The sequence below is a fragment of the Rosa chinensis genome, chromosome 1 (assembly GCF_002994745.2).
Source record: "Rosa chinensis cultivar Old Blush chromosome 1, RchiOBHm-V2, whole genome shotgun sequence".
NCBI classification, from domain to species: Eukaryota; Viridiplantae; Streptophyta; class Magnoliopsida; order Rosales; family Rosaceae; genus Rosa; species Rosa chinensis.
The window spans coordinates 11,179,395-11,190,820 of record NC_037088.1 but is presented as its reverse complement, the minus strand read 5'-3'; the positions used below and the strand labels follow the sequence as shown (position 1 = coordinate 11,190,820).

At 37.1% G+C, this 11,426-nt stretch overlaps 1 pseudogene; it reads left to right on the top strand.

The window, feature by feature from the left end:
• Nucleotides 1-7,376: 7,376 nt before the first annotated feature.
• On the top strand, nucleotides 7,377-8,686 carry LOC112200890 (annotated as a pseudogene).
• The last annotated feature ends 2,740 nt before the right edge of the window (nucleotides 8,687-11,426 follow it).

Genomic DNA, 11,426 nt, shown 5'->3' with positions numbered 1-11,426 from the left:
TTATTAGAATTTACAACTCCCTCTACAATAGGAGAAACAGATCTCTTAATGATCACTCCTCAAGAAGTTGCCAAGGCAAAGGCAAAAAATTATCAATTCATGCACATTGGAGAAGTCCAAGTTGGCATAAAACTACTTGCCCGAGAAGGCATAAACTGTTCAATTCTATGTGTCTTACAAGACAATAGACTAACGGATTTTCAAGGTAGTTTGTTGGGAACACTTGAAGCATCTTTATGCAATCAAGTAGTGTATTTCAACTGTTTCCCAAATTTCTCAACGAGCTTGAAAGATGCTGCTCACTATCTAAGACTAAGAGTCAAGACAGATGGCATAACCATGAAAGAAAATATGCAAGAACTTGCAATAGTATACAGAATATACTATAAACTGATGAGTACCACAATAGAACCCAAGACAAGGATATCAAATATCCCTGGCCTTACTACTGGATTTCTCACCAGCCAAAAGATCCATTCATAACAAATTCATAAAGTTACTTGGAATGAAGTGACTTTTCCTATCGAATGAAAATTATCTGGTCCAAAGAAACCACCAGAAAGCGCTAAAGCAGGGATCTATGAAAGCAGAAAAACTAGAGATATCAGTCTAAAATTCGATGATCACAGAAAAAGTGATGTCGGTCATGAGAATATTAGGATAAATAGAAATTTCAGAAGATGCAACAGTACTAGAGAAGCAAGTACTAGTGGCACTAAATTTGTTATAGAAGAACCAACAGATCCTATTACAGAAGAAGAATAAGAAGCTGATCTAAATTGACCAGTAAATATGCTTAAAGCAAAAGAGCTATATGAACTCTATAATGAAGCTTGCAAAAATATTGAACGATTAGAACAATTAATCGAAGAAATGAAAATTTTCAAAGTAGGAAAGGTAAGAAAAATCCTTCCTTATCAAGATATAGAAATGGAAGATGGAGAAAGTTCCAATTCCAAAACTTTCATCATAAGAGAAAAGGGAAAACTGAAAGTCCCTATACAGAAAGCTTCTACGTACAGGCAAAAAAGAAGAAAGAAATTCTCAAAGATTTGTCCCAGAAGACAATATGCCTAGGGTGTCTATCACAAATTATGGTATATGGCTAAATCTAGACAAAGCTCTAGATAAAAGAAAAGCTATTGACCAATGGGTAGATAGCCTCATGATGGTTGCTGCTCTCACCCTTGAAAAATTTGAAGCACCAGATCTCCAAGTATATTTTGAAACTATCCTTACAGGAGTAGCTAAGAAATATTACTGGTCTTTCAAAGAAACTGCCAAAGGAAGAGACTGGTTAGAAGAAATAAAAAACTCGAAATCACCATATGATTTTGCAGTACCCCTGTACGATCAATTCTGCGGAGATCTCTCAAACCTTAGTGAAAAGGCCAAAGAAGCGGCCAAATCAAACATTTATGCTCTCAAAATCTGTGACATGAGATATTTTGAAGAGTACCTAAATGAATTCCAAGAATACTACTGTACAATAGGTGAACTAGAAAACACTCATCTAGTCAACCTGTTACACATGAAACTTCCTGAACCTTGGAGAACAGCTGTGAAAGAAAGTGTAGCCGAAAAACCAATTGAAAGATTTTCAGTTGGAGGAATTGCCAATAGAATTAGGTAATTACTAAAAGAATAATGCAAAGCAAATCTTAGAGCCAAAATGGCCAAGAAACTCAAAGTAGTTGAAAACTTCTGTTATGGAATATTGGATATGCCTACCAACTGTGGATGTCATGAATCTAAATTCCGTAAGAAAATAAAAGAAAAATATTACTCAAAACAGTTCAGAAAGATTGAAAACAAAAAGGATTGGAAGTTTAAGAAAAGCTTCAACTTCAAGAAACCAGAAGGAGATAAAAAAAAAAAGAAATTCTTCAAGAAAAAGAAGAATCACCAAAATAACCATTAGAATAAACCACAAAAGAAAGCATGCAGATGCTGGTTGTGTAAAGCTGAAGGACATTATACCAATGAATGTCCAGAAAAAAAATAAAAGATCTACAAAAGCTCTATTTGAAGAATATCAGCCTATAGTAGCAACAGCAAATATGAATGACTATGAAAGAGCTTATTCTGATGAAGAAGATGATGACAGGTCAGTATACTCTGCCTGGTCTGAAGAAGAAATTTCATCTACTCTTAAATAGAATACTTAGAATCTAGACAGATGAATGTTCTTAAAGTCCAAAACTGGGAAGAAAGCAAGACAGAAAAAATAATATCTTCATATCAGGTTAACCCTAGTACATTCATTTGTGACTATTGTCTCTGTCATGAAAAGGTTGGACTTCCTATGTTTTGTGAAGAGTAAAAGAAGACTTATCACAAAGAATGCTTCATAGCATAAGCAAGAAGAAAAACAAAGAATGGCCTTATCAGCCAATTAGTAGAACAAGAATATGAAGAATATTTCTGTGAAAAGAAAGATTCAAAAGTTCTAGATCTAGCATCAACTGTTCTTTCATCTATAAAAGATGAAAAGGAAGAAGAACAGGTAGATGAAAACATAGAACTTATTGAACTAGAAAACAATCCAGAAGAATGTAAACCATTCATACCAAAATAACAAGCTAAAAAAAATGAGCTTCGACAACAATCGAAAATCATCTCTACTAGTAAATACAGCAATTACATAGAGATTGGATTAAAATTCCCTGATCACAGAAAATATCATCTATATGCATTTGTAGATAATGGATCATGATTTACAATTGCAAAAAGATTTGCAATTCCAGAAGAACTCTGGAAAGAAGATAATAAAAGAATAGCTACTGGTGTCCAGTTTGATGAAAGCCATTTAACCATGAAAAAGGTAGCTAGAGATGTTCACATCACTATTAGTGGAGGAACATTTATCATCAACACTATTTGGCAATCAGAAGGCCAAGGGTCAGATTTCTAGTTGGGAAATGATTTCCTTCTCCAATAGAGATTTGTTCAAGATGAAGAAGCTATGGGCTTCAGAAAAGGAGACAGAATGTTTTGGGCCGAAAGACTTACCCAAGCAAAAAGTGTATTAGGTCCAAACTTTACTACTCAATATCAGAGATCGCAATGAAATAGTGGTGATCATAAGCCTTATAAGCCCAGATTTGAACCTGTGCTTCAAATTAAGCAACAAAAAGAATTGTTGATCGAAGATTCTTCTTCTTCTGAAGAAGAAGGATCTAGTGAAGATGAAGAATCTAGAAGCTCATAAAATCCTTGAGCATAACCTCAAGCACTTTCACAATAAGCTTGAAGCTCAGAAAATCCCTACTCTTGAGAAAATCAAGAAAATGCTCGAACATAATATAGATGTAGACCCTCAGAAATTTTGGGAAAAAGACCTAGTGGTCTGTGAATTAAAATTACATGATATAATTGCTATATGTCATGTCAAAGCCATTCCTCAATACAAAGAGGAAGATCAAAAAGAATTCAGAAAAGATATAGAAGATCTCATGAACAGGAGATTAATCCGACCATCTACTAGCCCTCATCATGCTCCAGCTTTCTACGTGAGGAACCATGCAAAAATGTTAGAGGAAAAGCTAGAATGGTGATTGACTACTGAGATGTCAATAAAAAGACCATTAAAGACGGTTATCAAATAGCTAAAGCGAGAGTCTTGATCAATCAGCTCAAATGAGCTAAAGTCTTTTCAAAATTCGATGCAAAGTCGGGTTTTTGGCAAGTCAAGATGCATCCAGATAGTGTTCCTCTCACTACATTTGGAACACCACAAGGTCATTACGAATGGTTAGTCATGCCCTTTGGCCTAAAACAAGCCCCCTCAATCTTCCAAAGAAAGATGGATGACATCTTCAAACATGTTGCTGAATTCTGTGTTGTTTATATCGATGACATTCTTGTCTTCTCCAAAAACAGAGAAGAACACATGAAACACCTTTATGAGGTTGTTAAATTGATAATTCAGCATGGAATTATCCTAGGAGAAAAGAAAGTCTTTTTTATCATCGATGAAGTTGATTTTCTTGGTATAAATATCAAGAATGGAGTGATAAAGCTCCAGCCACACATCCTTGAGAAAATCTAGAAATTCCCAGATAAAATTCCTGATGCCAAGAGTCTAGAAAGATTCTTGGGAGTCATCAACTATGGAAGGGATTTCATTCCCAAAATCTTAGGGTTAACAGCAATGTTATCCCCTAAAACAAGTTCCAAAAGAAAATGGAACTTCACAGATGATGATGGAAATATTATGAAGCAGATAAAATCCCTCTGCAAGAATCTCCCTCATCTACAACAACTAGAAGAGAATGATGAAATTATACTTCAAACTGATGCTAGTGATAATTACTGGTCTACTGTTGTTCTGGAAAAAACGTCTGGAACTAACATTGAAAAGAATTGTAAATTTTGTGGTGTCAAGTTCAGCCCTGCAGAACAAAATTATCCTACAGGAGAAAAGGAAATCTTGGCAGTCAAGAAAACAATTTTAAATTCTCCAGCTATTTTAGGAAAACCCTTTACTGTATGCACCGATTGTGCTAGAGTAAAAAATTTTAAAAATTTTAAACTTGATAAAGCTGCTGATAGGGGAAGATTAGCAAATTGGCAATTATTTCTTAACCAATATGATTATAATGTTGAATTAATTGCAGGAAACAATAACTATCTTCCAGACGCTCTAACAAGAGAAATGGCAATGTTCAGCCAAAGAGAAGGCGATGAAGGTCGCAATCTCAGAATCAGAAGAACAGAAAAAGAACCTGAAAATGCTGAGGAACCCAAAGAAAAAAAATCCTTAAAAGATTTTTGGTAGGTCCAAAAAGACTAGCCACAACTGATCAATTTCAGGGTAAAGGATTGGCTAGCCAGTCTCAAACGGTAGACGGCAAAGGCTCATCAAGACCGTTTAAGGCTGTTGCTTTGCCAAAAAGCAAATTAACTCCATCTGGGGTTATAAATGTGTTTAATTATGAATTGAAAACCTTCGAAGGCCCTGTGTTTCGAACTGATAGAAGACTAGCATATCACCAGAAGGCTATTTTGGATAACCTTTTATATGCATTTCAGGAAAGAAATAGTGGACTCATGTTCCCAGCTATCTGCCTCTGAACATCCCTCGACCTCTTCCTGTTCTTGTTCTGTCTTCATAAGCAACCTTTAGAACTTGCTCCTCTCCACCATGGCCATTCATCCTTTGTTCATGAACAAGCAAACTACTATGCAGCTCATCAATGGTCAGCTTATCCAAGTCATTGGATTCTTCGATGGAACAAATAACATAGTCAAATTTCGAAGTCATAGACCTAAAATTTTCTCATTGATGATGGTTTCACTCATTTTCTCACCGTGAGCCTTCATTTTGTTGGCTATAGTGAGAGTACGAGCAAAATACTAATCTATAGTCTCTCCTTCCTTCATGTGGAGAGTCTCAAACTCCCTTCGAAGAGCTTGCAGCTGTGCACGCTTGACCTTGGGCGGAACCTTGATATTTCTGCTTCATTGAGTCCTAAATGTACTTTGTTGTATCCCATTTAAGAATGGTCTCCATGATACTGCGATCCATAGCTTGAAAAAGGTAATTCTTTATCTTTAAATCTTTCAGCTCCGCATCCTTAATTGCTTTGAGTTGTGCTTTTGTAATTTAGCACCCTCTGCTGCTGCAAGTATCCCATTCTCCACAAAACCCCAAAACTTCTTTGAATGAAGGAAATTCTCCATTAACATCGACCAGTGGTCATAGTGACCATCAAATTTTGGAATTGCAGGCTATACGAAGTTGCTCTCTGCTGCCATCCCTTTGAACACCACACTCCCAAGAAACTGCTGTTCCTCTCACTCACACACAACCAGGCCCCTGTGATGGGGCTCTGATACCAAATGTTAAGAACACTCTGATAAACTGTATTGCAAGAGCTTGAATAAATGTTCTAATTGAATTGAAAGCAAACAGCCAGCTTATAAAGCCACTACAAGAAGATAGAATCAAAATAACAACTCACGTTTTGAACCCCTAGAACGTGGTAACTGACTAAGATGAAACAGTAAAAAAATCCTAACAACTAGTCCCTAATAAATAGGGGTTATTAACAGACTAATAAAAGCTAAACCCTAACTTGTCATAAAAGCTGTAAATCCTAACAACCAACAGACCAGATTGCGATATCGGCAATTGAAAACGAATGATGGAAAAAGAAGGATCTGCATCCCAAATACTCATCTGAATGCTTGCAAACAACTGAAAGCGCTGGAGCGTACTCAAGCCACTGAACAATCTCAACATCTTGAACCCCACGCCTAAAAATATAATTAAATCGTAAATTTAAAACCTTGAAACGAAAGCAAAGGAATGGGGAATGGTTAGTGTTTAGGTTTACCGATCAGACAAGTGAAGAACCAGAGGAGAATCAGGAGCCTGAGAGCTGAGTATAGCTCCATCAAAAATCTAAGCTTTCAGATTTTGGTAGTGGAGGTGTTTGGCTTTCTAGTGGCCTAAGTTTATTATTGGAGAAAACTAGTCCTGGACGCAATAGTGAAACCTTGTAAAGTAAGGAAAAAGAAAAATTAATACGCAATTTTAAACACAAATATGTTTTTGAAAGTATGGCTTTATGAATGTGTAAAAATCTCATACAAAATCTTATATGTTGTTTATTTCCTTAGAAATTAAGCAACAAGTTATGCACCTAAGAGCGGTGGAGCTAACTCAAGGATACCGCCCAATTCTAAATAGAATCAGACCTACTCAAGTGACCAACCCTGATGCCAACCTGCCACAAGCGGACGATCTGACATCTTAATCTTATTTGAGCCGAATGCTATTAGAATTTGTTTTAGACTAAAATGAACTTGGACATCAGATCGAGCAGCCAAATTCAGGCTAATGCAACAACTTTAAAAATTTGTAACAATTTATTAACATACATCAATATGTAGGTTAACAGTCTGCTAGCTATTCCAAAGATACATGAATCAAGTAAGGAAAGAAAATTTGGTGAACATGAGAATTTGGGTCGCCGTTCCAAGTATAAGTGCAAGGGGGTTGATCCTCTTGAATGTGGTGAATCTTTTGAGACAGAACCATTTTAATTTTAGATATATTCCTTCTAACAACTATTTTCTCTTACTAAATTTTTTTTTTTTTTTTTAAAAAACACTATTTTCTTAGTCCAAATTTTGAACATCAAATTAATGCAATCTTTAAGCACTTAGAATGAAATGATGACTAGATTAATGTCAAATAGAAATTAATCAGAAACTTAAAGGAAAGAAAATTTGTAGCCTTAATGCACATGATATGATTTCCTGTCCTTCAGGTTAATATAAATTACTCTTCATTGGCAACGTTTTTGAGTATAAAAAACAATGGAGCTCTCTTGTTTTCTTGTGCTATCCCCATTCTCATACTAGCTATGAGCTTCTTCATGTCCAATCCATCCTCAACCTCTGCTCCCAAGGCCAACTCTCCCGAGCAGTTTCCTCCCTCGACCTCTTATTCCGAAAAGGGGTTCGCTTGCCCACCAAGACTCTCGCTTTTCTACTGCAGCACTGTGGAGACGCTCGGTCCTCAGAGAAGGCAAATGGGTTCACTTGTATTTGAGGCTCACCGGATTCAAACGCCCACCTTTGCTTTTGGCTAACCATTTGATTGGGATGTACTTCAAATGCGGTGATGAGGTTGAAGCACGCAAGGTGTTTGATAAAATGTCTGTGAGGCATTTGTACTCGTGGAACAATATGTTATCTGCTGGTGTTTTGACTGTGAGTGTGAAGATGAGGGACTGATGTTTTGGTTGCTGGGTGTTTGTCGAATGTGGTGCTTTCGAGTTCGGTGGTGGATGCTTATGCCAAGTGTGGGGAGATGGCGGATACCAGGAGATTGTTCGATGAGATGGCTGTGAGGGATGTTCTTGCTTGGAATGGATTGGGGCATGAAGATCTTGCATTGTTTGCAGAAATGATGCTGTTTCAAGTCAGGCCTGATCAGTTTAGTACGAAGTAATTTAAGACCCAACACGATTGTTGTGAGTTCTCTTATCGACATGTATTCCAAATGCGGCAATTTGGGGGCCGGAAGGCAGGTATTCAAGCTCATGGGTGATAAGCAAGACACCGTGTTATGGAACACAATGATGTCTGCCTCAGCACAGCATGGTCATGGTATAGAGGCATTGCAGATGTTTGAAGACATGGTCAGTTCAGGTGTAAAGCCGGTTTCGACCACCTTGGTTGTCATTCTCAATGCTTGTAGTCATTCTGGTCTAGTGCAGGGACATGTGAGGAAAGAGCGAGCCATTAGTTGGGTAGAAGTTGGAAGTAGAGTGCATGCTTTCACTGTATCAGACCGGTTGCATCCTCTGAAAGAGGAAATATACTCAGTTTTGAAACAGTTAGCTGACCAGATGGAAGAAGATGCTTCAGTAACTAACGCTGAGAATTAGAAGTTTGATGACTTGTTATTTTGCAGGGTGGTAAGGAGAGCAAGTGACAGTATTTATCCATTCAAGTTTCAAAATTTTGTAACATGATATTCTTAAGCTACAATTTCCGATTCTTTAGATTTGAACCTTTAGAATGAAATACATGTGATGTTTTCCCAATAATAAAACAAAAAAGAGAAGCACATTGTACTGTGGATATCAAAATTAACAGTTCATGAATAGATAAATGTATATTGTTGTTGAAAGGCAGTCTTCCTAATCTGAGTTCGTGACGGCATGGGGAGTCCTGTCTCGGTCAGGAAGGGATCTTTTTGAATTTGGCCAAAAGTACTCTGCTAGCCAAAGATGAATTGATCAAGAAGATAACTTGAAGACAAGTCCGTATTGCACAAAGAATTAAAGAAAATGGTACACTACACCTTTCTGATGATGAGGTTTACACTGAGCCAAGTACATTATTTCATGGATTGCTCAGCTAGGACTTCTATCATCACCATCGATCTTCATATATTCAAATGAGTTTCTGGATTATTAATTGGATTGGGTACAGAAAGATATTAAGCAGCTTTCAAATGTGATCAAGAAAAACACTTCTAACCTTCTCTTTTTCTTTTCCGCTTCATGGATTTGCTTTGCCATGGTATAAAACAAAATGATTATCCCAATGGATGTGAGCCTTGTTCTTGACGAACTTCATTGGCCGAGTGGGGAGAGTTGGCTGAGTTGCATCAAAGTTGTTTTTTCAGACTTTTATGCTTGTCATGTGTTAACGCCAGGCAGGTTTTGAACTTTTGGGGATTTAAACAAAATCAGCTGACGCAGGTAACTCTTTTTTCAATTTCAATTTCAACTTTTCTTTTTCTTTCATCTACAAGCATACAATTCAATTCATTTCCATATTTACCATATTTTTCAAAAAAAAGTCTTGCCAAATATTAGGCCAAATTCCTTGTTTCTCTAGGACGTTACAATGTGCCCAATGATCAGTACTGATGTACACCATGAGGGTCTTAGGCAGATCACAGATGTATTGATTTTTTGGTGTTGTAGCTTCTTAGTGTTCAAGGCGCAGTAGTCTAGGCTAGTAGTCATTTTTAATGTGCAGTCAGTGCACTACTTGAGCACTGATTGTAATATAAGGGGTGTTTGTACTCTTCATGCTTGACCGAGTGAGGTCGTATGATTTCATATCAATGGATTAGTCTTCCGTTTCCCTCAAAAAAAAAAAAAATAGTAGGCCCAATGATATTACATATATATGACGGAATCATGAGCTAGGTACAATAATTGAAGTTCAGGTTTGGTCATACAACATAGCATGTGAGATTTTCCAATAAAATTTGAATGATATAGAGACCCACCGTACCCTTCTAATCAATGATCCAGTATATGCTTTGTCAAATATATGATGGTTCTCCGTCCATTTACACAGCTCTAGATTTGACAAAACATGAATTGCAAGCCATCCTTGGACCAGAGATATCAATGGAAGCCAAAAGCCAAACAAATGTTTACTTCAACTTGGCGAAGCTTGAAACTTAGCAGGTCTACCAACATGGTCCTTATATTTGCAAAGCCTTGTCAACTACCAGATTTAAAGGCATAGCTGGAGTGCAGCCTTATTGGTGGTCAACTTCAATCACCAACTTTTCAGATAGTAAATGATAAATCGTGGTAGCTGGAGTGTATCCATTAATTCCAGGTGCAACCTTGGACTTAGAGATTCAGAGTCTGTCCCCAGGGCATGGGAGAACACAACAAATGGTAAAAAGTTGAGAACAGGGTGAAGGTGCTTTCAACGATTTGGTTAAGGTAATGAAAGATCAGATTACAAATAAAAACTGTTGTCACTGGATTTAGTATTGATGTGTTTACAGCTACGGTGAAAATCTTTCTGTATGCTCGTCCTAATGAATTCATGCCCTTCGCAAAGTCTGATGGGATCAGTGCTGGCACTTACAGTGATTTGGTCTATCAAAGATATCTTGGGGCAGATTTACAGACGAAGGTAAAAGTCGAAAATTTTTGTTGAGGAAAAATATATGAACCGGCAGGTGTCTTTTAGAATTTCTCACAGAAATATCTTCATCATATACACTGAACATCAATTCTTTCTATCTTCCCTGAGCCTACTATTTTAGATGGACCAGAGATAGACATTTTATTCAGAAAAATCCAGTGCCATTGGTTATTTAGATCCACGCACCAGGACGTTGGTGCAATCAGTGCATTTTTATGGACTCTAGAATCGATGGCTAATGGCAACATAAGATGGCACAACCCTGTACCAGCAAATTGCAAAAATGTGTCCAATGGTACAAGGATGGACTTCCAAAGAAAATTTAGCATCCCTAAATTTTGTTGGTTTACTGTATAAAAAGGCCCAGTCATCATTTCAAGGGGAGCTACATAATTTAATGCAAGGTTACTTAAAATTCTCTGTAACAGCACATCACTCTACATGAGTACACGGTATAAAAGTATAATCTTAATGGTGCAAGCCTACAAGTGTACTGATAGCTTATAGACTATAATCAATATGAGAAGCTTTATATGCTTTTCCTATCAAACTAACTACAGAGAGGCAATTCAGTTTATTGTAAAACTACTTCAATAATATCGGTTATGCAAGTAAGATTATAGTGTCATTTGGAAATAACTTGGGGAGTCAACTAATAACTAGGCAAACTATCAAATCTACGAGAGATCAAGACTCACCTGACTGCAAAAGATGAAGGCAAGGGAGCTCCAGAATGTAATCACTGCAGAAATTCAAATGAGAGAAGAGGAGACATTGGCCATTCATGTTCTGCAACTCATTTCCAACAATGGGATCAGAAAGCCCTCAATTGTAGTGGCCAATGGTGGATCCCCTATATTTCTGCCAGTCCTACAATTCTTCTAGCGTGCAAGTTCTGCTACCAGTGCAACTGGTTTCCCCTGCAACTGGAATGTCAAAACCAATCAATATATCCTCATAAGAAGACATCCTACTGCTTGATTGAGTGGTTGTTTGGTGCA